Source organism: Oryctolagus cuniculus, chromosome 10, assembly GCF_964237555.1.
Source record: "Oryctolagus cuniculus chromosome 10, mOryCun1.1, whole genome shotgun sequence".
Classification (NCBI taxonomy): domain Eukaryota; kingdom Metazoa; phylum Chordata; class Mammalia; order Lagomorpha; family Leporidae; genus Oryctolagus; species Oryctolagus cuniculus.
In genome coordinates, this window is record NC_091441.1 from 17,810,532 (window position 1) to 17,838,034 (window position 27,503).

The 27,503-nt window shown below is 38.1% G+C and overlaps 1 long non-coding RNA gene across 2 annotated transcripts in view; it reads right to left on the minus strand.

Annotated features, from left to right (window-relative positions):
- The window catches only part of LOC127492275 (uncharacterized), a 39,455-nt gene extending 12,666 nt beyond the window's left edge, over positions 1 to 26,789 (minus strand). The window contains exon 1 of one of the 2 annotated variants that reach the window (XR_007921428.2): positions 22,098 to 26,789. This is a non-coding gene — a long non-coding RNA (uncharacterized lncRNA). The remainder of the gene's footprint in view (positions 1 to 22,097) is intronic. The other variant, XR_011379165.1, reaches the window with a different exon arrangement.
- Between the last annotated feature and the right edge of the window lie 714 nt (positions 26,790 to 27,503).

Sequence of the window (27,503 nt, forward strand, 5' to 3'; positions counted from 1 at the left end):
TTCACAGTGTAAAAAGTGGAGTATCTGAGCAAGTGAGGAATACAGGCAGATAAAAAGATTAAAGCAGGATGATGAGAAAACAAGTTCAGCCCAGCCCCGGGTGAGGCTGCTGAGGCACGGCCTCTGGCATAATGTAGAACAAGATGTCAAAAACCCTTCGTAATCAAGATGATCAGATGATTGTATGTGTTTTTTTTTTTTTTTTATCAAGTGTAAGCTTTATTCCAAACAAAACAAGGATTAGGGAAATGTACAGTTAAACAGTCAAATGTTTATTTAAAGATGATTTTCTTGAATCTCTTTTAAATAGGGAACAATTATATTTAAATTGTTATTCTTTTTATAAACCTCCTCATTTTGGGTTTGAATCTGTAATGATGTGGGATATTATCATTTTAAAGGAAACATTGTGGAACATTACACAAAGCTGTGGAGTTAAAAATTAAAGCTAAACTTTATTTTTGGTTTTCTGGCTAAAGACTTTCATTGTCATTGTTTGCGATAGGGTTCACATAGACTTATCAGTCTTAGGTGGTTGAAGATTTATTACTTTGTAGTTTTCATTTTGTTTTGTTATTTGTCTTTTCTATCAGAAGTGGAGGTCAAGACTGCCATCCCTGAGAGAAGCCAGCGGCTACCCAATGCAAACATCTGAACAGTTTACATTGAAATGCGTGTTGTTTTTTGCATGAAGTCTTATGGAAATCCTCAAACCCATCATAGGGTGCTTGAATTCAGCATCTCCAGGGGTCCCTCTTCCAGTCAGAAGTGAGAGGTTAAGGTTGGAGTCCTGGATCCAAGGCACAAGGACACAGAGTACCGGGTTAGATGTGTTATCTCATTCCTACACAGTTGCATGGATACAGATCTGTAGAGAAATGCTGCTCCTCGCCGGGCAGCAGGTCTATAGAGCACCTCAGGGCCAGCCTGGGGAGCTCAGGGGCTGAGCGGGATGATGAGTGTCAGCGGCAAAGGAACCACACCAGAGCCAGGAGATAAGTCAACAACCAGGGCACAGCCAGGTTCTCCGATGATCGTTTGTTGATGTAATACTAAAAAGTCATGATGAAGAAAATACTCATTATATGAAGGTAGGATTAGTACTATTGATTTTCCCTTTTCTCTCAAGCTCCAATACAGCTCTGTAGGAGACTTGTAAGCAGTACAAGGCTAGGAAGGACAACAGTACCAGCGGAAAGAGGGAGTGTGTAGCACCCATTATGGTGAGCACAAAGACTGTCCCATGAAGTGGTCCTCGAGAAGCAAGCAGCCACCCCTAGTGACGAGCTAAGATTAAAGCCTTCACTCAACTACTGTGCTCATAAATGCAGCATCCATGTCTCAGACCTACACACCTGTTGGTCATCGAAGAGGATATCAGAAAACAGAAACATTTAGCAGAACTCAAAGATTTTGCCATTTTTTAGAACATAAAATAGTGTAATTTATAGCATATTCTTCTGAATTGCTCTGGTAGGTAATTACTGTTAATAGAGCTTTTCAAAATCCTTATATTGTTTATCAATAAAATAATTTTATTTTCTCGTCCCTAAGAATCTTGACAGACAAATCTCTAAATTCATTTACAGTAGGACATTGCTTTTTTCCCCCCTTTTAACTTTTTATTGTCCAATGAACAGTCAAAATGCTATGTCATCACCGGGTTTTGCTCTGCCTTTGTATATGTCTCTTTGGAATGTAGGGCACAGGAAACTTCAATGAGAGACAATAAAAGATCAGTTTAACTGCCTAAGGAACCAGGAATACATTTCTATGTCATAAAGGTGTGAAAATTCTAACTGGAAAGCTTACGAAAAACAGCCTGTTTGCCGGTGAGCTTAAAGGATATGCACAGCTCCTTGAAGGGGCGACACTATCACAGGTGTACAGAAAACACAGGTTCATTTACTTTGCTACCAGTTTACTCTAACATATGACAACCAGAGCATGCAAGGTCCCTTCAAGGAACATAACAAGTTCCACAATTCAGATATAAATGGCAATGCTGTCATTCACATTCATGCATTTTGCAAAACATTATAATGTATTTGTTACCAGTTAAGTAGATTTATGGGTTATATTACCTTGTTCTAAGACTAATCCTTAGAAACTGAAGTGACTTAAATCAATTCCCAAAAAGAAAACAAAAATTTAAAATAATATTAATGTGATTTTTAAGAGTTTTTTTATTTCTAGTATAGATTCTTACTGGGCTACATTAATTGATAATAATGGCAAACTAATGAAATTAAAAATTAATTAAAAATTGAAAATAAGAGAAAAGATATTTACACACATGGTTAATAATAATAAACCTGTCCCAATTTTAGATATATATTATTTTTTAAATTTATTTATTTAGTTAGTTGAAAGAGAGAAAAAGAGAGGGAGAGGGAGAGAGAGACCTACCAGCTGCTGGTTCCCTCCCCAAATAACCACAGCAGCCGGGGCTGGGCCAGCCTGAAGCAAGGACCCAGGAACTCCCTTCACGTCTTGCACATGGGCGTTAGGAATCTAAGCACTTGAGTCCTCATCGGCTGCTTTTCAGTGCATTAACAGAGAGCTGGGTCAGAAGCGGAGCAGCTGGAACTCCAACTAGCACTTTGTCATGGAAGCCAGGTGTCCCAGGCAGTGGTTAACCTGCCTTATTACAACATCCTCTCCTATATTTCCTACTTTACAACTTATACCATGTGATACAACCATTCTACATTATGGTCATTATGAATCACATATCACAAGAAATTAACTTCAGATTTTTGAATTACTGTATTTGAATATATTTAAGCATTATTTCCAACAAAAATAATCATCATATTAGCCACTCGTTAAAATGGCATGAATAACTCTTTTGGTGAGATCAAATATTTGATACTGTTAAAATTTAAATTTTTAAATTTATCATCCTATATTCTTTCTATCCCTTCTTGTCTATTTTGCATGCTTTATTATGTTCATGTTATATTAACAAACTATGATTTGTATAGATTTTTTAAGTAAACAATCAGAGTAGAGATCAGAGATGCCACTAAGTATTCTACAATGCACAAGACAGACTTACATCACAAAGAATTATCTGTGCAAAATGCCTGCATCAAAAACTCTGTGTTAATGTCATCACCCTGCTTACCCATTCTCTACTGAATTTATGAAAATAATATTGCATAATAGCCATTTACAGCTGATTTCTTAGATTACCATTGCATTTTCCAACTCTCCCAGAATACTTCTTTTCAGACAAACCACATAGTGCACATGGAATTTTTAGCCCTAATTTTATTAACATATTATTGTTTATTATATGTGTTCTAATTAAATTTTTTTCATTTTAATTCATCTAGTATTAAGTGTAGCACTTGAACAGTTGCTGTGACTTTTCATTTCAGCCTGGTTTATTTGTGGAAATAAGTCAATGTTAAACACTATGGGGATCCTTGTAAAAGGCTTGTGTTCTGATATCCATTCTTACTTGAAAATTACTTTACTCTGCATCTATGTCAGTGAATGAGCGTTTTAGTCTTCTTTAGCACATTAGCCTTTCATTCAGTTTCTTTCTTCACTAAAAAGCAGCAACGTCCCATCTTATTTGATTAGTTTTACAATTTTTCCTCATAGTGTTCAATTCCCTTCCACATGCCTTTGTGAGACTCCAGCTACTTCAATGGCCTGCCTCGCTTTTCTTCATTCCTCTTAATAGCTTTCCACATAGGAATCCATTTTTTAATTCACTTAACAATTTCACAAAAGTTGGGTAACCAAGTCCAAAATGTTATTTGCATTGTTCAAAAATTAATCTGCAATGTGAAGTTTGGGCTTGAAAAGAAAACATGGAGACAAATAAGGACTATCTAGGTGTAGAGAGAATTAATTTAGCTAAATATTAAGCTCATATTAAGGAAAATATTTTTAATAAAAGTAACACACACACTGGATTTGGAAGGGATAAAATTTCTCAACTCACATGCACAAAAAAGAAAATAATACTTAGTAACTATAGATGATAGTGTAGAACCACATATATGTTTGAAACAACCTTGAATCTAGTATATAAAGATATCCAAACCAGATTTTATGTGAACTTAATTGAAAAATTTGAATGTCACTTGATATATAGTTATTGATGAGATGTACTGATCTTATGGGGAAAATTAATAGAAATTGCATGAATAATTTAGAGCAATTTAGTGACATATAGGAAGCTGCTTTGAAAAAAATCTCTCCCCAATTTACCTCAACACACCCACAAAAACATGAAAATTATAGCCCCTAAGAAAATAAGACAGGAAGGTCACGATAGAGGCATAAAAGTCTCTCATATGCATATTTTAATGGACACAGAAAAATTATGCATATTTTTCAATTCCCATGTAATATGATGATACGTGTGTAATGTTTAAATCAGAGATAACACATCTGTCTCCTCAAACATGTGTGATTTCCTTGTGGTGAAGACATTAAAGACAGTACATCGTTGTTCTCTAGGGTCATTTGTGCACAGAACGCCAGATCCTAGTTCTCCTAACTGTAGCTTACCCACTGACAAAGCCCCCATTCCTTCCCTGTCCTCCCCTCCTTACCCTCTGGTAACCACTGGTCCACTCTCAACTTCTGTGAGACCAACTATTATAGATTTGACACAGGTGTGGGATGGTATAGCTTTCCTTTGCCTGGTTTATTTCACTTAGCATATTTTCCAGTTTCATCTCTGTTGTCGCAAATGACAGGATTTCATAATGAATTTTTAATGGAATGATAGAATATACTCACAAAAATCTTTGGTTCAAGTTAATCCACTACTATAATCACGAAGAGAAAATAATCAAAAGTTTCACATGCTAAAGTAGTAATCAAAGTAAACATCACATTTATTTCTAGTGTACTTTCAGTAATTCATGGTACAATAATTCCTCTCAAATTTGGTAAATAGCAAATTCTATGAAAGTTGGAGGAATTAGTATGATTTCGGGTTTCAGCTCAGGACCTAGCAATTTGCCTTGTGTACATAAAAACAATTGTTATAAATGTTTCATAGTGCATAAATCCAAGCTAGAAGAGGCTTCCAGGAAGAACTAGATTTTAACAAATAAGAAATAGACATGTAGTGAATATCACAGACATTTTAAAGAGGAGGCTGTGCAAGAGGGAAATCATGTTAAGATTGTATCAAAACACGGAAATATTTCAGTCTAGTTAAAGGCAGCTAACAAGGATTAGCAGGAACATTATAATAGTTAGCCAGTTCAGTAGGATATGATCTCTTCCATAAAAGATTTTATTTCTTTGAAAGGAAGAGTGAAAGTGTGAGTGTGAGTGAGAGAGAGGAGAGAGAGAGATTCACTGCCTCAAATGCACACCAAACCTAAGCCGGGATCCAGGGACTCTGTAAGGGCCTCCCGCTTGGGTCGTCATCTACTGTCTCACAGGTGCGTTAGCAGTGAGCTGGATTGCAGATACCGGCAGAACTCAAATACAGGCAATCTGATAGACCATGTAGGTATCCTATCAGACTGTGCCACAACACCCCTGCCCCCAAGATACAATCTGCTAAAGGCTACTTAAGGAAGAGGGAAAATTCTATGGATTGCTTAATGTTATAAAGTTCGCCTTGTCTCCTATACTGTGTTAGGAAACTATAGCAACTTATATTTTTCTTCTCTGTGTACTATTGGTACAAACACCTGGTATCTGATGGTTAAAATCATAGAAAATTGTTTGATTCCAAACAACAGGGTGCAGTAGTGAACTCATGGGATTCTCAAAACACTAACAGAGTTCTTTGGTTCCATAAAAAAGTTACTCATAACAAAAGAGTCACCCACTTGGGGTTTACTCAAGGAGCAATTTCTATCTGCATATATCTGTATAATGTCACCTTCATTTAGAGATGAAACAATTACAACACAAGTGGTAAAATGTGTATTATATCCACTTTCAGTGAGGTGTGAGCTCATACAAATTCATCCCTTTTTCTCATTAGATTTTGTCATCATGAATGTTTCATTGTCTTCTAAATAATGAATGGAAGACCAAAAAATTCTAAAAACAACATTAACAAACCAAATGTAGTGATATACAAAAAACATACTAAATCACAAACACGTGGAGTTTATTCCAAGAAATGAAACATAGTTTATCATTCAAAAATCAATTAAAACAATTCACCACGTTAGATGATAAACTTTGCAGCTGTAAAAAAATTCTAGACATTTAACACAATTAAAAAATACATGAAAGAATTTCTTTAATTTTATAAGGAATAGGTGTCAAAAGCTACAGCAATAATAATAACTAATGGTGTAAGTGGAAAGCATTTATGCTTAAGGTTGGAAACTAAACAAAGACCCACTGTTTCCTCTTCTATTATATATTAAAGCCCCTTGCTTGTCCAATGGGACAATTAAAAAACAGAAAGAAAGAACACATATTTAGGCCAGCAGTTAAGACACCTGTTTCAGATTTTGAAATACCTAACTTTGATTCCCAGCTCCAACATCTGACTCCAGCTTCCTGCCACTGCAGATCCTAGGAGGCAGTGCAGATGGCTCAAGTAAGCATTCACAACACCCAAGAAGGAGACCTGGATCCAACCCCAGCCCAGCACCACCCACTGCGGGCATTTGGGAAGTGAACCAGTGGATTGAAAATCACGCACTGTATTGGTGTCTCTAACTGTCTTTCAAATAGATACATAAATAATAAATCTTTTTAAAGAAAAATTTTATGGGTGAAAGACCGAGTGAGACAAGCAGATCACCGTATTTGTAGGTCGTTAAGACTCCAGAAGTTTGGGTGACGGGGAAGTTTGATAGATAATTCAGAAGGCTGTGAGGCACGATGAGAAAGTCCCGAGAGTCTTAGGAGATTTTGAGGGGCCGGCCCTGCGGCACAGAGAGTTAAGCTGCCATCTGCAGCGCCGGCGTCCCATGTGGGTGCTAGTTTGAGTGCCAGCTGCTCTACTTCCCATCCAGCTCCCTGCTAATGGCCTGGGAAAGCAGAGGAAAATGATCCAAATGCCTGTCCCTTGCACCTATGTGGGAGACCTATAAGAAGCTCCTGGCCCCTGGATTCAGCCTGTTGCAGCCAACTGGGGAGTGAACCAGCAGTTGGAAGATCGACCTCTCTCTCTCTCTCTCTCTCTCTCTCTCTCTCTCTCAGTGGTTGGAAGACAAACCCTGTACTTCTTTCTAATAAATGAAATCAGTTTTTTAAAGATATTTTGATAATGATAATAGTAATGTTTAGTATCAGTATTTATTATTTATAGTATGCTTGGAAATACTCTTAGCACTTGAGTCATTTTTTTTTTAGATATTCCCCACAGAAATTCTTTGATAGCATCCAGGTATTATAAGGAGGGAATGGAAAGTCTGAGCCAGAATGTCTTGTGCTGTCTGAATTGGATGTCCACAATTTAACTACTATAATATATTGATCTTATTGCTCATATTACTTGAATTAAATATGTCTGAATATGCAGTCTCAACATTAAATTGGGGGGCTGGTGCCGTGGCTCACTTGGTTAATCCTCTGCCTGTGGTGCCGGCATCCCATATGGGTGCCAGGTTCTAGTCCCAGTTGCTCCTCTTCCCGTCCAGCTCTCTGCTGTGGCCTGAGAAGGCAGTGGAGGATGGCTCAAGTGCTTGGGCCCCTGCACCCACATGGAAGGCCAGGAGGAAGCACCTGGCTCCTGGCTTTGGATCGGCGTAACTCCGGCCGTAGCGGCCATTTAGGGGGTGAACCAACGGAAGGAAGACCTTTCTCTCTGTCTCTCTCTCTCACTGTCTAACTCTATCTTGTCAAATAAATAAATAAATAAATAACCATTAAATTTGGATCAGTTTTCTTCAACATTTTGTTTTATTGTTGCAGGAAACTAAATCTGATTGAGATAACAAAAAAATCAAAAAAAGGTAAAACAAATAAGGACAATAACTTAAACCAACTAAATGGTGTCTTAACATGCACTAAACAGTCTGAAAATAAAACATTAGTTATAACTAGATACCTTAAACAAATGATTCTGAATTTGGATGTTTTAGAAAATACTTTTAAACAATGGAAAATTAAATTCTATTTGAATAACAGTTCATGTTTTGGCATCTACTTCTTGAGCTAAGCTAGAAAATAAAGCCATATTGAAAGTTAACTCCGGGCCGGGCCGACACTGTGGTGCAGTGGGTTAATGCCCTGGCCTGAAGCACCAGCATCCTATATGGGCTCCAGTTTGAGACCCAGCTGCTCTACTTCCAATCCAGCTCTCTGCTATGGCCTGGAAAAGCGGCAGAGGATGGCCCAAGTCCTTGAGCCCCTGCACCCACATGGGAGTCACAGAAGAAGCTCCTGGATCCTGGCTTCAGACTGGTGCAGCTCCAGCTGTTGCAACCAATTGGGGAGTGAACCATTGGATGGAAGACCCCCCCCTCTCTCTCTCTCTGTCTCTCTCTCTGCTTCTCCTTCTCTCTCTGTGTAACTCTTTCAAATAAATAAATAAATCTTAAAAAAAAAAAGGAAAGTTAACTAAAGTTAACTCCAGAGGTGAAATCTAATCCATTAGTCTGATTTATTCTCTTAATTAAAATTGCATTTGAAAGACTGAGCTGTGAGTTTTATTTTACTTTAATATTGCATTTGCATTATTTCATACCCTCATTTAGTCTCCACTCATAGCATAAATGTTAATGGTACAAGTTAATATAATTCATATTCTGGGTCAAAAACTGTAATAATAAAACTGTCTTGCACGTTAGATTTTATAAGGGCACTTTGAGTCCTTTAAATCTAACTTCATGCCTATTTTTCTAATCTCTCATGCAAAACTTTTAAAATATTCCCCCAAATAATCTGTGTTGGCCTTGTGACTCTGACACAGTTTTAATGGAATTAGACTCATGAGACCTACTCTCTCATCCCTACAACATTTTGAGTATTTAGAAACACCCGGGGGCAGGGAGTATTAGAACTCCCCCAGGTCATTCAAAGTCAGGGATCTTTGTGTCCTTCAGCTGCTTCCTCCTTAGAGCCCAATTCAAGAAGTTTAGAAATGAATAATTCTTATCCCTGGTATTTTGACAATTCAATTATTTGAGCTGAGAATTGTTTCATTGCTTTAGACATATAATTTGAGATGCTTTAAAATGGAGATGTCCTTTGAGATTTTCGAACCCGGATTTTAAATTGTACTTACATTCTAATCCAGGAAGAACTTCATGATAGTGAATGAACTACATATTTTGCCAGATTTTTAAAACACGAATAGTTACTATCTCCTAGCATTGTATGTCATATCAGGAATGGAATTGATATGAGTTAACATCATTAAGATGTTTCAGGCATAAAAAATTACAGGTTTGACACAGGGACGTAAGCTTTTGATATGTTTTTGATATGTAAGAAGCATGATAGATAATACATTTTCAGCTCTGCTTTAAGAATCTAGAATCTGTTATCTCTACTAATCTGTGATGTTGGACACCTCAACCTGGCTTAAAAAAATATGACTGAGAAAGAAGGCTATGAAATTTTTTGGCTTGACTCAAAAGCAAATCAAATCAATAAATAAACGGAAGAAGAAATGAATGAGTGAGTGAGGGAGGGAATTGGTTAAAATGTCTGAAGATATCCCTTCCAGCAGTAATAAAGCTAGGCACCATCTTCAGCCTAGTGATTCTTGTTTAACTTACTAAGAACTTAGTACAATGCTGCCCACGGAAAGAGTAAAAAGGGGCATAAGATAGTTTATTGTTGCTTCAGAGGAAGGAATTCATCCATCTCTGTGTTTGTAAAGAGCTAAACAGCAGCAAGGAGGACCAGACTGCACCAAAAAATGAGCGACAGCAGCCGCGGGAGTGTGAGGTTGAATTTACTTTGAGGCTCCCATTATCTAGAGGAGTTGTGAGTTCGTGATGATATACAAACAGATCACAAGGCCAGCGCCGTGGCTCACTAGGCTAATCCTCTGCCTTGCAGTGCTGGCACACCGGGTTCTAGTCCCGGTCAGGGCGCCGGATTCTGTCCCGGTTGCCCCTCTTCCAGGCCAGCTCTCTGCTGTGGCCAGGGAGTGCAGTGGAGGGTGGCCCAAATACTTGGGCCCTGCACCCCATGGGAGACCAGGAGAAGTACCTGGCTCCTGCCATCGGATCAGCGCAGTGCTCCGGCCGCAGTGCGCCAGCCGCGGCGGCCATTGGAGGGTGAACCAACGGCAAAAGGAAGACCTTTCTCTCTGTCTCTCTCTCTCACTGTCCACTCTGCCTGTCAAAAAAAAAAAAAAAATCACAAAATACTGAAAAACATACCTTGAGATCTAGACATGAAAGAATGAAAAAAGCAGAATACAGTGATGGTGGGGACTTTAAGTGTCTCCTTCTTCGGGTAGCCAGGGGTGCAGCTTCATCTTAAAAAGGGCTTCTTGACACTTTCATGATGGTAGCCAAGAAATTGTGGCTTTCCCAAAGCACGCACCTGTGTTTTACAGGAAGACCATTGAACTGTAACCTGGGGTTATTTTCCTTACTTTAAAAACCGTTCTTGGCTTTTATCTGTGAAGATGTTCAGTCGGACAGAAGAATTGGACTGATGTCTCTACTCTGTTGCAAAGAGTGCCAAGTCTCATTAATTTATTCTGTCTGCATTAAAAAACACTCGAGTGTGAGTTGTAAAGCTATGTCAGTGTTTCTGAAGTACTCATATTCTTGCTAACAAGAAGTGCCTTTGCATGTTATTTCCTTTGCAAAATTTTATTTTTACCACAAGATATTTCCCCCATTTAAAACACATTCTACGCAGCTGTAAAACAAACAAAAAAATTAAATCCTGTCTTTTGCAACAAGATGGATGCCATTGGAAATCATTATACTTAGTGAAATAAGCCAGTCCCAGAAAGACAGATATTGGGGCTGACACTGTGGCGCAGTGGGTTAATTCTCCACCTGCAGTGCTGGTATCCCATATGGGTGCCGGTTCGAGACCTGGCTGCTCCTCTTCCAATCCAGCTCTCTATTGTGGCCTGAGAAAGCAGAGGAAGATGGCCCAAGTCCTTGGGCCCCTGCACCCATGTGGGAGACCGGCAAGAAGCAGCTGGCTCCTGGCTTCGGATCGGCACAGCTCTGGCCATTTGGGGAGTGAACCAGCGGAAGGAAGACCTTTCTCTCTGTCTCTCCCTCTCACTGTCTATAACTCTACCTCTCAAATAAATAAATAAAAACTCCTAAGAAAAAAAAAGACAGATATCATATGTTTTCCTTGATACGAGGTAACTAATAGAGTAACTGAAATGTATTGGATTGGAGTGAAATAGACATTTTGATGATTGTTTATAGCCCTTGTCTCTTCCATTGAGGAACATGTTTTTTTTTTTTTCTTTCTTCATACTATTTGTTGAACTCTTTTACTTAGAGTAGGGTTAACTATATGATCACTAAGTATACTGAAAATAGATCTCTGTAAAAATTAAGAGTGGGAATGCAAGAGGGGGAGGAAGAATTGGAACATGGGCAGGAGGGAGGGTTGGGAGGGAAGTGTCATCATGTTCCTAAATCTGTATATATGAAATATACGAAACTTGCATAACTTAAATAAAATTAAAAACATATTCTTAAATATGGAAAATCTACTTTCCCTTGACACTATATTTTCTTATACTTTTGGCTGACTTTTAATACTAATTTTATGTTTTTATGTAGATATGTTGCTTTAGAGCTATAGCAATTCACAAACAATAGAGACAATACTTGGAAATACTTCAGGCATATTTCCAGACCCTGTAAATACTGCTGTGCTAGAAACGTCCTCCAGTCTACTTCCTACTCCCTTGGAAGCAAAGTCTGTCTGTTTCCAAGAGCACTCTCTGGGGGGCAATTGCCCCAGTGCTTAACACATCCACATCTCATATCAGAATGCATGGTTTCCAGTCCTGACTCCAGCTTCCAACTCCAGCTGCTTACTAATGCAAACCCTGGGCAGAAGCAGATGATGACTTGGCTCAAGTAACTGGGTCCTTGCCAACCATGTGGCAGGCCTGGTTCCTGGTTCCTGGCTTCTATCTGGCACAGCCCCAACCACTGCAGGCATTTGGGGAGAAGACCAGAGGATGGGAACTCTCTCTCTCTATTTATCCATCTTTGCTTTTCTTCCTTTCAGATAATTTTCTTAATGTTTTTTTTCTCTCTCTTTTTAATTTAAAAGAGTACTCTCTAAAATAAGGAAGTAATTCTTCAGATTTGACTATCAAATGAGATTCTTTGGTTTGTTTAAATTGGCAGCAGGAAAATAGGCTTGAAAATTCGATTTTGTCAAGAGGGTGAGGATTGTGTAAATATTTTTTTAGCATATCAGAATTAAGCCTGGCAGTTTCCATTACTACAGGTACATTCATAAATACAGAAGAAATATCCTATTTTCTCCTGACACCTGGTGCTGGAGGCTTGCTCTGCTGGGAGTAACAAGGGCAATGTGGAAAAGGGAGTGAATTTCAAACCCCCTCCCCCACCGATCTTGGCTGGAGGGGCACAGATGTGAAAGAGGAGTGGCCAGAAGGCTTTGATCTTTCTAAACTGAACTGGTAGGCCAGTGCTGTGGTTTAGTGGGTAAAACCAATGCCTGAGATGCCAGCATCCCATATGGGCACCAATTTGAGCCTGGCTGCTCCACTTCTGATCCAGCTTCCTGCATTTGTGCCCGGGAAAGCAGTGGAAGATGACCCAAGTGCTTGGGTCCCTGCACCTAAGTGTGAGATCCGAATGAAGCACCTGGCTCCAGTCTGGCTCATCTGGCTCAGCCCTGGCCATTGAGGCCACTTGAGGAGTGAACCAGTGGATGGAAGGATGGAAGTTCCCTCTTTCTTCCTCTCTCTCTCTCTCTCTCTGCCTCTGCCTCTCCTTTCTGTAACTCTGACTTTCAAATAAATAAATAATAATAAAAAAACTGAACTGGTACAAAATGAGGAAGTTTATTGGAAACTACATGAATCTTGAAAATACGAGATAACTTAAATGGATTATGGTATTTACTGCTGTAATAGGCATTCACTAGAAGTGATAGCAGGTGTTCTGTTTATCATTACAGACATATTCAACTAAAATTTTTAAGATAAATATCAAATGAATTTTTGGAATTGATTTGAGAATATGGTGCTGGGCTCAAAAGAACTAGAGCTTTGTCCTGTGTTTTTCTCTCTCCCTCTCCCTGCACTGTGCCTGCATTCTTCATTGTCCAATTGCCTCTTTGGCTTTGTATTTCTTTGTGTGTCTGTCTCATTATTCATTCTGTCTCACTTTTTAATAAGATTTTCAGTTCATTTTTCTAATTGTATTTTGCTCATCAGAGTTGTCCTCAAACACTGGCTGCAGTCCTCAATTTTTCCACTTAATTTTGCACAGATTTCCAAACAGGCATCTAAATCCAAATTCTGATACTTTTGGACAGTGTGTGACATGCCCATCTTAGGTCACAATTCTACAGTTTATTCAATAAGTGGTGTCTACAGAGCACAAGAGACCCAAGAGAGCACAAGACACCCAAGAGAGCACAAGGTTGCTTATTTTAGGGTCATGGACAAGACAAGATTTTTATTTTGTGAATGTGAGAGAAGGGGACATGCTTGATATTTCTAAAATAAGCTGATTTGCAGAAAAATTTTCTGTACCCAAATAGGACTGAGAAACCTGGGTCAGCCAAGTAACTATTTTTCATGAATATAAAACTTTAAGGAAGCTTCAATATGTGAACTATCAACTTGGCAAATATTGAATATGCTCAAATTAATCAGATATTGGTTCAAACTAATTTTGGTAAAGACTTTTTCTGTTTGTTTTTAAAAAACATCCCATCAAACATTTTTGGCAACATATATAACTTATTGGTTCATGTTGGAGAGAAATAACATCAAAGACTATCTCATTTTATTGAAGTATATATTACTAAATGTGAATATGTATATTTAGTTGTTCATATATTCAAAAATCTATTGGGGATTTATTATATGACAATCTCTATGATGATGACAATAAAAAGTCTAAAATTCACACAGCAAACACACATTAATAACAGTATTTCTGAGTTGAATAATTATGAATAACATTTCTTCTCTATCTTGTTTTGCTTGTCAACATTCGCTTCTTCTCTGAAATATGTATTTTAAAATAAATTTCTGAATTACATCACCCCAGATAAAAGAACCTCCAGAAGAGACTTTGATTTCTATCATTGTTTATGTTACGGATACATTAAGTCAGAGATCAGGTAAGGTTGGAGGTGTGAAAATGCCAGCAGACTTGAGGTCTAAAACCATCTCAGTTCTTGCAGGCATCTCAGTTCAGGCTGTAAGAGAGCACCATCGATGGGTAGCTTCTTAGCAACAGAAATGCATTTCTCACCCTTCTGGAGAGTGAGACTGTGCACAGGCGCATCTGGTGTCTGCTGAGGATACGCTTCCTGGTTTGTGCAAAGAGTGAGCGCACTCTCCAGTGTGTATTTTATAAGAGCACTAAACCCATCCACGAGGGTTTCACCCTCACGACATAATCCCGTCCTAAAGACCCGACCTCCCCATTCTATGACTTATTTCCTCGTCGGGAAAGAACAATATCTTTCTTTATAAGGAGTAGTAATTTGATAACATGTGCATGAAAATGAAGGTAGATCATCAAAAAGGCAAGCAACGTCTATTCAGAGGCTGCTTTAGCAAGGGAATTAGACTCTTCCCCACCTGCTCACTGTGGCAGAGGACTGTAAACACTTTAAGGTAGGAAAAAAGAGATAATTTAGATTTGCTCTGATTGGATGTTGTCTGCAGGGGGTAGCTGGAGGCAGGCTAACTAGAAGGGGGATCCTCTGTCATTAGGAGAGCAAGCTTGGTTTCCTCCTATTAGTCCTTTGTTAGAAGCAGAGCTAAAGATTAGGGCGGCTGGAAGCTACTGATGAAGCCCTGACTGCTTGTGGTTGATTTCTGAAGAGATTGTGGTTTGGCTTCCTGGACTAGTTTCTGCATTCCGTGGATCAGTGTTCTGTGGGAATACGTGGTCTGGCTGTTGTCCAGTTGTATATTCAGTTTCTCACATATGTTTCAATTTTAAAGTATTTTCTATTATACCTAGCTGTAATTAAATCAATAGATAATACTCATTATTTTTGGCATTATAATTTATATTATTATATCCTGAAACAGTTTTAAAATGTATTCTATTCTTAGGTAATCCTGCTTATTTGCACTGACTTTTAACTTCTCCCAGAGATATCCACATTTCAACTTTATGGTGTCTCAAAAGCTATTTTATTATAAATTAAGAATATTCTAAGAAGTAGAGAATGTAAGTGATGTTGCTTTTTTTTCCTACACATCATTTTCTCTGTAGCTCCAGTTGTTATATTCTGAGAAGTAACATATGATGGCTATTTCTTAGAAGTGAAAGAGCTAAACTAAACTATTTCTGACAAAATGCAGGACATCTTGAAGCCAACGGAACAAGGAGTACATGTTAGAGAGAGTTGGAGTGAGGCAGAAGAACACGGAAAACCTCTCATGGCAGGGCTAAGATTGCATTCCTGGTTTGAGAGTAGAACCTAAGCGTGCAGCTGTATTTTTAGGAAAACAAACCATTTCAAATACTGAAACGCTGTTACAAAAATGGTCAGGAAGTGAAGGAGTGATAGGGCAAATACTCACGAACTATCAAATGTAACAAATGTTAACATTATGCAGCATGGAGTCAAAGATTTTAAAACTAAAAAGTACATGCTAGTTTTTGAAATGTGATTGAAACCTAATTCAGCTTCATTAGAGCGGAGGAGTAATCAGTAATCAGAGTAACCCCAGTTAGTATATATTTTTAAATTTTACTGCACCTTCATACATGTATGTATATATAATGTATTATGGTATCATTTTTAAAATTACATCAATAATAAATAGCAGTAAGCATTTCACATGCTGAAATGTTAGTTTCCAGATTTGTTAAGGTATAATTGACAAATAAAAAGTATATACATTTGTAGTATACAGGGTAATGGTTTGATAAATACATACATTTTAAAATGATGGCCTCAAACAAACTAATTAACACTTTACTACCTGGTTTCCTCATATGCTTGTGTGTGTGTGTGTGTGTGTGTGTGTGTAGAAGTGTAGTAAGAAAATTCAAGATTTACTGTTGCTGAGTAGAGTTCGGGTCCACACTATTATCCACTATGGTAATGATGCACTGAATCTTCAGCACGTATTCATCTTGCATAACTGAGGCTTAGCACCCTCTGGCCAATATCAAACCATTTCTCCCCCAGTATTCTCCGGTCCCTGGCAGCTGCCATTCTGTTCTGTGCTACCGTGTTCATCTCTTTCAGATTCCAGCTATAATAAGAGCATATAGTACTTGTTTTTCTGTCCCTGGCTTATTTTACTTAACATAATTCCACGTTCATGCCTGTTGTCACCAATGATACTTTGCTTCTTTTTCCCATGTCCTGGCTACTGTGAATAATGCTGTGATAAACCTAGAATGCAGCTATCTCTTCCAGATGCTGACTTCCTTTCTTTTGGAAATATGCACAGAAGTTTGATAGTTTGATCACATGATTATTTTAGTCTTCAGTTTTTGAGAAATCTCCATTTTCCATAAAGGCTCTATAACTTACAACAGTATGCAGGGATCACCATGTCCCACATCCTCATCGACACGTACTTTCTGCCTTTGCATAATAGCAGTTCTAGCAAGCGTGCACTAATACTGCCCTGTGGTTCTGGTGTGCATGTTTCTGGTGACTGGGGGTTTTTGGCAGTTTTTCATGTTAGTCATCTGTATGTCTTATTGAAATTTTTTCACTCGCTCATTTGTTAAGTTTCAATATTTTATAATATTGGTATATGGAAATATGGCCCAAGTCCTTGGGGCCCTGCACCCTTGTGGGAAATGCAGAAGAACTTTCTGGCTCCTGGCTTCAGATTGTCTCAGCTCCAACTATGTGGCCACTTGGGGAGTGAACCAGCAGATGGAAGACTTCTCTCTCTCTTTCTCTCTGCCTCTGCCTCTCTGTGACTCTGCCTATAATTAATCTTAGTTTCTCTGTATTAAAATAACTATACTGGATACTCAACATATAAGCAATGTTTTAAATTCATCACTTTTAAAAACAATCCTTCAATGAACAATACATTTGTATGGACACACGTGGTGGAATTCATGTAGATGCTACATGTCATGTTTTTGTACATGCTGTCACTATCAGATAGTATTACAATAAATTCCAAACTGGTTACATTTATTTACCCTCCACCAGCAGTAAATTAGAGATCTTGTCACTCTAAGCTACTGTAAAGCCAACAAAAACAAAACAAACAATCCAGCTAAGGAATGGGCAAAGGACTTGCACAGGCATTTTCCAAAAGAGGAAATTCAAATAGCCAATAGACACATGAAAAAATTCTCAGGATCACTAGCCATCAGGGAAAGGCAAATAAAACCACAATGAGATTTTACCCCACCCCGGTTAGAATGACTCTCATACAGAAATCAACAAAATTAAATGCTAGTGAGGATGTGGAGTAAAAAGTACCTCAATGCACTGTTGGTGGGAATGTAAACTGGTGCAGCCATTGTGGAAGACAGTATGGAGCTGCCTCAGAAATCTGAAAATGTTCTACCATATGACCCAGCCATCCCACTCCTGAGAATTACTCAAAGGAAATGAAATCAACTAATGAAAGTGTTATTTGAACCCCCATGTTCATTGCAGCTCAATTCACAATAGCTAAGTTATGGAATCAACCCAGATATCCATCAACTGATGGCTGTATAAAGAAATTAGGGCATATATACCCTAAGGAATACTACTCAGCAGTAAAAATAAAAATGAAATCTTGTCTTTTGCAACAAAATGGATGCAACTGGAAATGATCATATTTAGTGAAATAAGTCAGTCACCAAAAGACAGATATCACATGTTTTCCCTGAACTGTGGTAACTAATAGAATACCTAAAACATAATGCATGGGAGTAAAATTGACATTTTGGGATTCTGTGATTGTTTGCAGCCCTTGTTTCTACTGTTGAGGAACAATGTTTTTCTCCTCATACAATTTGTTGAACTCTTTATTTAGTGTAGAGTTAATTTTATGAATATAAAGTAAACTGAAAATAGATATTTGTAAAAATTAAGAGTGGGAATTGGAGAGAGGAGGAAGAAGGGTGGGAGTTTGGGCAGGAGGGAGGTAAGGTGAGAAATATAATTTTTGTTCCTGAGTCTGTATTTAAGAAATGCGTGAAATTTGTATGCCTTAAATAAAATCTGCAAAAAGCAAAAAAAAAAAAAAAAGGAAGTGAAGTTGGTGGTTAACTTGTACAGATTCTGTCAACAATAGGCATTCACCTTGATAGTTCAGGGACTGGAAGTTGGAAGCTCACCCCCAGGCTCTAAGGGGAAGGCTGCAGTAGGGCAAGTTGAGTAGCAGGGGAAGGAAGTGAAAATCAGTTCTGTCAATTCAGTGCCTCTTGAGAGTGGGGAGAGACAGGCGTTTTTATGGTGTTTGGCTCAAGAACAGAAATAGGAGGAAGTGGCTACTGAGTTATTCTTTTCCTGGTCATTTATCTGGAAAGTGAGATCTGTTGTTGAAGCAATACACATGAGGGAACTTCAAAAAGATCACAGAAAAATGTATTAAAAATCAGCTTATGTTGGCACAATGTTTTCTGAAATCCATGCATAGTTTTTTTCATAACATGCATTTTCTCTGAATTGTTTGAAGGTCTGTGTTGTGTTTTCTTCCAGTTCCTGACGGTGTGTGTATGTGGGGGTGTGTAGTATGTTCGATATGTGCTAGTTGTCAACTTTTCATGTGTGTTCTTTTCTAGCTCCTGGTGGCGGTGGTGGTGGTGTATGTGTCTGTGTGTGTCCGTTTTATATATCCTAGTTACCTGTTTTCCACATGTGTAGTTCTTTGGCTCCTGGCTGAGATATATGGGAAGCAAGTGAGAATGCTGGAGAAGTCATCCCTGGGTTGCCACACAAGCCCTGAGGTCAACAGCCAATCTATTTTCTTTTCTCCTTTCAGAGTCTTCTGGTAACTCACTTGAATATTTTTTCAGGGATTATTTTTATTATTAACAGGATAGGTAAGATGAACTTTTGTATCTCCATCTGTCTCATTCATCGGCTAATTTGTATGTGCTATTTCAACATACTAAAAACATAGGCATTTTGTCCATAGAATGATGCATTTTTCTACCCAGCATCTCTATGTTAATCTTCCTCAGTTTCTTTCCACAAGAATGTCCACAAGAATGTAAGTATTTGTCAATTGAAATAAAGAGTTTTAAATTAAAAAGCTTTGGGAAATTCTGTTACTTTAACAATCAATTTGAGCTTCTCTGTTAAATGTCTTTAAGTGAATTCCAGATTTTCTTGGTTTTATTCTCAAAAATCAAATAAGCATTGAAATGGTAAGCCGCATATTTGTGGGAAAGGACCGCCTGCTGAAATATTACTTAGCATTCCATTCCTCACAGTCAAAAGAGTCAAGCATCAATTCATTTAGGTCATTCTCACAATCTGAGATGGGATTCATTTCACAGGTAAATTGAGTTAGTGATAATGTTTTGTCACTGGTTGATGGGCAATCTTATTGTTGTAAATAAACAAGGAAACTGAATAAATGATATGTCAGAAAATTTTGTTATAGAATATTGGGCATTTCTCTACAAATGCTATCCGTATTTTCTGTAGCCATAAAATCAGTCCTAAATAGAGTTGCTGTTTTACTCTTCTGGAAACCAAGATATTTTAATTCTTTGCTTTCCAGGACATTAAAATTTTACATGTGGGATAAGTTTTATTTTAGTTGCTGGACTGAATGCCATTTAAATATTTTTGATACTGAATGGATGGATGATGATAACATCTTGGGATATTACCTATAAAAGGATAAGCAATACTGGAACATTAAAGATGAATTCTCTTATAACTCATTTCCACTTGTAATAAAGAGAAATTAAGGAAATCCAAATGATATGTATATAGAATCTTGAATTTTGATTGCCTCATAAAAGGCAAATGACTAGCCAGGTGTGTCAGATTTTTTTCTGTGATTTTAGACTCCAAGGATTCTGACAAATACATATTAACTTTTCTCTTCCAATTACTTTTCTTCTGAATGTTCACTTTTCAAATGGGTTTGTAATAGAGCTTGCATGGGACCAGTAACTGAGTATCAGAAGTGTGGCTCATAGTCTCTATAATCCAGAATAGTATATTTTACAGTATACCAGCAAGCCTATTTAAATACATAAAATAAGAGATTGTATAACCCTTTCACAAAGATGTTTACCACACATATGAAAATAAATTAAAACATATTCAAATCCCCCATAATATCACAGCACTCCAGAACAATATAATTCCATCTATTTGTTTTCCTTAGGCAAAACCACTTTTCACCAAGTGGACTTTGGATGGCTGAGAATCCTTGACTCAGGTAGAGCAACCACACACAAAGTTACCATGCAGACTCTGTGTTATACAAGAGTTCCTGTCCAAGGGATAGTGGGAGCCCATGCTTTAAACCTTATAATGGAGGGCTGGCACTGTGGCACAGTGAGTTAAAGCCCAGGCCTGAAGCACCAGCATCCCATATGGGTGCTGGTTCTAGCCCCGGATGCTCCTCTTCCAATCCAGATCTCTGCTAAGGCCTGGGAAAGCAGTAGAAGACAGCCCAAGGCCTTGGGCCCCTGCACCCACATAGGAGACCTGGAAGGAGCTCCTGGCTCCTGGCTTCAGATCGGCACAGCTCTGGCCATTGCGGCCATCTGGGGAGTGAACCAGCAGATGGAGACCTCTCTCTGTCTCTACCTCTCTCTGTAACTCTGTCTTTCAAGTGGATAAAATAAATCTTTAAAAAAAAAATTTTTTTTAATGGGAGCCTTGATGGGCAGGTCTACCCAGAGTAGATACTTCTATCTAATGCCCATGTTTGCCCTTTACAAATGAATGGTGACCTTGGATTTAGCTCCACTTTCCAGATTATAGTACACACCAAGAATTTCACTCTAAACGAAAACATCTTAAACCAACTATACATTTGCATGTATAGGTTCATATACATAATAGATTTACTTCTTTTAAGATTTTGAGAATTTTGCTGAATTTTCTGAAATCCACTACAATTATTACTTGCATTTTCCCTAACAAAAAAAAAACAGGATGAGAAATTATAGTTTCATTCACTGGATGACCAAGTGGATGTTTATTTTCTAGTCTAAGCTTTATTAATGCTACCATATTTTAGTTACAATTAGATTAGACTTTTAATTAAAAATAGAGTAAAACATATTTTCTTCCATGTAAAGGTAACAGGAAGAGCACTGCACTAGAAATTAGGAATTGTAGCTCAGGTACTGACTTTGCCTTACGCAGCATTGATTGAAATGCTTTGTTAGCAGGGCATCAAGTGGTTGTTGTTGCTGTTTTTTATCTGTTTAATGGGAAAATTTACTAAGGAATAAGAGTTTTAAAGACAGAATTGAAAGTTGGAGCTTTCTTTTGTTAATGTAATACGTAATTCTGAGAACCAACACACTTTCCCAGTCCTAAGCTAGACATTTCTAGGACAGAGCGTACTTTTGCGGCTTTGTGCTAAAAATAGTAGCACTAAGCACAACATAGATAAAATACATATGTATTTCCAAGAGAGATGGAAAGCTCTCGTCCATTGATTTACTTCTCAATTCTTCACAATGACAGGCCAAGAGCTGAGAATTCAGTCATGGACTCTCATATGAATCACTTCATATGGATGGCAGGAACCCAACCTCCTGAGGCCACCATGCTGCACCCCCGGGTGCATTAGCAGGAAGCTAGAGCCAGGAAGTGGATCCAGGCACTCCAATAGTGGATGCAGGCATTTTAACTGGTGTCTCAATCAGCAGACTAAATACCTGCCCTCAACTTAGATACTTTATAAAATATGTATTTTAGAATGATAAGACTTTAAGCCAACTAGAGTAACTTCTTATCAAGACAAACAGCTTTATTCCACAACACATGCTTTTATGTGCCTAAAATACAAAGCTATTAAACTCTGCCCAATCCCAACCAATTATCTGCTTTGCAAAACTCACCTCGAAATCACCTGTTTGGGCTGAAGCCTTCCAAGTATCTTCTCCTGGTGCTTCCTTCCTGAGATGTCTGAGGCTCTATAAAGGTGTTGTCATTTGCTTCCTTCCTCAAGCAAGCCTGATAAATGGAGCTGTACTGATCCAACAGGTTTTTCTGATGATTTGGGGGGAAGCTGATTTAGATAATTATTTGGATAATTATAGAACAGATTTGGAGAACTGAATGTAACAAATTAATGTAATTTGTTGTCTGTTTCCTCTTCCTTTGTATGATATAAGCAGAAAACTGTAAATCTTAACATATTCATATAAAAATCCTAGTAGTATTGACTCCCCCAAGTGTCTGCATACTATTTAAGAAAATAAAAGAGCTCATTTAAAAAAATATTATGTAAATATTTGTATCATAATAATTTTAGAATGATCACCTAATTAGGAATTTTGAGATGTTTCAGTAATTTAAAATAATGGTTATAAAAGGATCTAGTGTTCTTTGGTATGAAGAATTTTAGAATTTTGTTTCCATATGAATATTAATTTCAAAAAGTTTCATGAAAACATTAGCAATTGTAGATGAAATAATTTGCTTTGCTTGCTTAACTTTTTCCTTCTAAAGTAGGACACAAATTAAGTCTACCATATCTGTTTTAAAGATTAAGGATTTAGTTGCTAAATTTTACCTGGTATCTTTGATGAAGGTCATTTGTTAGTGGGGGGAAAAAAAGCAGAGTTGAAAGTAAAATCATGAGAAATAGAGCAATGGTTGCTGCTTTTTTTTTTTTTTTTGACTATGTAAAGGCAAGATTGTAATGGAATAAATTGGAAATGCAATTTTTCTCTCCCACATTCAAGTTGATAGAGCTACACTATTGTAGCTAAAATATCAAATGCCAACCATTTTACCTAAGCTGTTTGGACTGACCAGGGGTCTTAGATTGATTGTAAGAGGTGGAAGCTGGCACTGATTTTCAGTACTGAGAAAAAGTAAAATTTAACCTCCCATATGGGTGAGAGCAAAATGATGACTTCTACACAGAGAGAGAAACAGAAAGACTTTTTATAACTTTGGTTGGATGCTGATGACTTGTGCTGTCTGTTCTGGAGGTAGAAGCTATAAAAATAAACAAACTAGAGAAATTTTAAAGGGAGGGGTGTAATTTCATGGTAGTTTAGAGGATACTATACAAATGCTCTGAATTTTAGAGCTGAAGGTTTATTGAGTTACCATACTTGGAGATTGAAAACACAATGTTTCCTGTGGATATGCAATTTGGAGACATGGCTATTTTAAGGGACACAAATACTTTGTCCTCAGGGAAGCAGAAAAGTCGTAAGAAGAAATGATTGCACAGCAGTTTCATCTGGGCTACTGGTATCAAGACCTAGTGAGATATAGGCACAACTCTAGGTCCGGGCAGGTTTTCCTAGGGTCACTCCCTTAGAGTGACCAACGGATACAGCATGGAGAGCCTCTGTGATTAGTTGCAGAGGGCTATAACCTACTAGTCTCTTGGAATGGTGAACTCTGTGCCTCCCATTTCAGTAAGTGTTTATTAAGAGTGGATTTCATTATACAAGGCAAGAGAGGAAAAAGAAATAGTTTAACTTTTCATTCAAATGAGGGCCAAGAGAAATCTGAAGTATTTGCCTAGATTAATTCGGTGATTCATAATTTATTAGTGTTCTCATTTCATAAGATCCATTAGTCTTATATATAATGTGTTCAAAGATTACATTACCCCAGTAACTCTGATAAAAATCACAAAGCTTGTGGCTTCTAGGGTCAATCAAAACCAAGGGTAAGATCATGAAAACTTGAGCTTGTGTGCTGTGATATGATCATATTATTCCTTCATGTGAAAAAGGTGATGTTTAGTTTAACATCATGGTAGATACACAAAATATAAGCCCTGAAATTGTAGTCACTAAAAATAAACTTGCTTTTCACCACTTTTATTAGCAAGCTACATAATTGCTAATGGTTGACAGGTTACAAAATTAAGCCAGCCAACTACAGAGTGTCTACATCTCATCATTGTTACTATTACATATTTTTAAATGACCCATTCATCTACAGGTAGCACCATGGGAAAGACCCTGTACTGCTGAGCAGAAGGCTGCTGGCATGAACGTCCCAGTGGCTTAAATGGTCATGATTAGTTTTGTAAACAAAAGAATAAAGAGGAAGAGGAGGAGGAGGGGAAGAAGAAGAAGACCGGGAAAAAGAGGAAGAGGAAGAAGTTAGAGAAGGAGAAGAAGAAAAGAAGCAGCAGCAGAAGGGAAGGGATACTTGAATTCTTCCTGAGAGAGAGTTCTATATTCTGGTTGTCACTCTGCTTGGAAGTGACCATGTTAACGTGCACTTCTTTCCTAATTTTATAAGTATTAGGGAGATTCCAAGATGGTGGATTAGGGAATTACACTGTGCACTAGGTTAGGGATAAGGAATTAAAAAAAAAAAAAGTGAAAAAACATAGGAAGTGCACTCTCAAGGGAGAATTGGAGAGAAAACTGCACTGGATATCCTACAAGAGGAAGATGAATGCTGTGGACCTATGTGGAGCGTGCAGGCAGGCGGCACAAACACCAATACAAGCACAACTGCGGCAGCTGAGAGACAAAACAGGCACAGCTTGGAGACAGAGGGGAGACTGTACAGCAGCAACCCATGGTGATATAGCCAGAGGGAGAGCATGGCATGAACTGGACTGCAGACTTGGGGGCTACCAGTTGCTAGCAGTTGCCATGGACCCAGTAGAAGTAGAGGGGGCATGTTTATCTCACCCCAACTTCCCTACAACAGTGCCTGCTGCCTGGTTGAGAAAGAGTGGGAGCCATTTGGTTTTGGGCAAGAAATCTAATAATCAGAACCAAAAGAAAAAGGAAAAAAGAAGAAGAAGAAAATAGAAAACTTAAAAAAGGTTTTGGAGATGTACGGGTTACTATCAAATGATCCAACATATGGCTCTTGGGAGTTCCTCAAAGTGAAGAAAGAGAGAATGGACTAGAAGGCCTACTTAGTGAAATATTTAAAGAAATCTTCCCCAATTTAGAGAAAAAAAGGGATGTCCAATTAGAGGAAGCACATAGAACTCCTAGCAGATATGACGAGAAAAGATCTTCACCATGACACATTGTAATCAAACTTTTCACAGGAAAACATAATGAAAATATTCTAAAATGCACATGAAATAAATGCCAGATTACTTTCAGAGAGTCTCCAATTAGACTCACAGCTGAATTCTTATCATAAAACCTACAGGCTAGAAGGGAATGACAAGATAAAGTGCAAGACTTAAAAAAACAAAAACTGTCATCCCAGAACACTGTACCCTGCAAAGCTCTCATTTATGAATGAAGGTGAAATAAAGAAACAGAAACTGAAATTTAAAGGAATTAAACATTACAAGCAAAACTTGAAAGAATTTGTAGCCACTTGTCCAGCCTTACAAAAAAAAATGCTTAAGGATGTGCTACACACATAAATACAGGAACATAGTCATCATTAAAAAATAACATGAAGGCAGAAAAAAACCCAGTGTAAGTATAAATGAAATTCAAAGTAAACAATAGGAATATTTATGAAAAAAATGGCAGGGCCAAATTGTTACTTATCAATATAGTCACCTTTTATGTAAATGGCCCCACTTTCCAGTTAAAAGATACCATTAAAAGATACAGACTGGCTGAATGTATTAAAATACAAGACCCACATATTTGCTGCCTACAAGAAACACATCTCACCAACAAAGATACATGCAGACTGAAAGTGAAAGGATGGAAAATCATATTCCATGCTAGGTACTACCATTCCAACATCAGACAAAATAGACTTTAACATAAAAACTTAAGAAAGATGAAGAAGGGCACTATAATGATTAAGGGATCAGTTTAATAGGAAGATGTGACTATAATAAGTGCATATGCAACTAATTATAAGGTACTTGTTATTTAAAAGAAATGACAGTGGAAATAAAGGGAGACAGACTCCAACACAATAACAGAGGACTTTAATATCCCACTTTCATCAATGGACACATCAACTAGATAAGAAATCAATAAACAACAGAGCTGGGGCTGGTGCTATTGTGCAGTAGGTTAACGCCCTGACCTGAAGCACTGCATCCCATATGGGCGCCAGTTTGAGACCCGGCTGCTCCACTTCTTTTTTTTTTTTTTTTTCCAGCCAGAGTGGACAGTGAGACAGAGAGAAAGGTCTTCCTTTTTTCCGTTGGTTCACCCTCCAATGGCCGCTGTGGCCGGCGCGCTGTGGCCGGCGCACTGCACTTATCTGAAGCCAGGAGCCAGGTGCTTCTCCTGGTCTCCCATGTGGGTACAGGGCCCAAGGACTTGGGCCATCCTCCACTGCACTCCCGGGCCATAGCAGAGAGCTGGACTGTAAGAGGGACAACCGGGACAGAATCAGGCACTCCTACCAGGACTAGAACCTAGTGTGCTGGCGCCGCAGGTGGAGGATTAGCCTATTGAGCCGTGGCGCCGGCCTGCTCCACTTCTGATCCAGCTCCATCCTATGGTCTATGAAAGCAGTAGAAGGTGGCCCAAGTCCTTGGGCCCCTGTACCCGTGTGGGAGACCTGGAGGAGGTTCCTGGCTCCTGGCTTCATATCGGCGCAGCTCCGGCCTTTGCGGCCAATTGGGGAGTGAACCAGCGGATGGAAGACCTCTCTCTCTCTCTTTCTCTCTCTCTCTGCGTCTCCTCTCTGTGTAACTCTGACTTTCAAATAAATAAATAAATCTTAAAAAAAAAAAAAAAGAAACAACAGAGCTAATTGACACTATACTGACAGCCAGCATCCTATTGAATGGGGAAAAGCGGGAAGCATTTCCCTTAACATCTGAAACATGACAAGGATGTTCACTCCCACCATTGTTATTTAGTATAGTCCTGGCAGTATTAACCAGAGTCATTAGTCGTGAAAAAGAAATCAAAGGAATACAAATTGGGAAGGAGAAAATCGAATTATCCCTATTTGCAGAAGACAGCATCCAATATATAGGGAACTGAGAGACTATTGGAACTCATAAAAGAGTTTGGTGAAACAGCAGGATATAAAATCAATGGAAAAATCAATAGCCTTTGTATATACAAACAATGTCATGGCTGAGAAAGAACCTTTAAAATCAATCCCATTCACAATATCCAAAAAGAATCAAATATCTTGAAACAAATTTAAGCAAAGACATCAACGATCTGTATGATGAAAATTTCAAGACATTTAAGAAAGAAATAGAAGAAGACATTTAAAAATGGAAAATTCTTCCATGGTCATGGATTGGAAGAATCAACATCATGAAAATGTCCATACTACCAAAAGCAATTTACAGATTCAATGTGATTCCAATCAAAATACCAATGACATTCTTCCCAGATCTAGAAAAAATTATACTA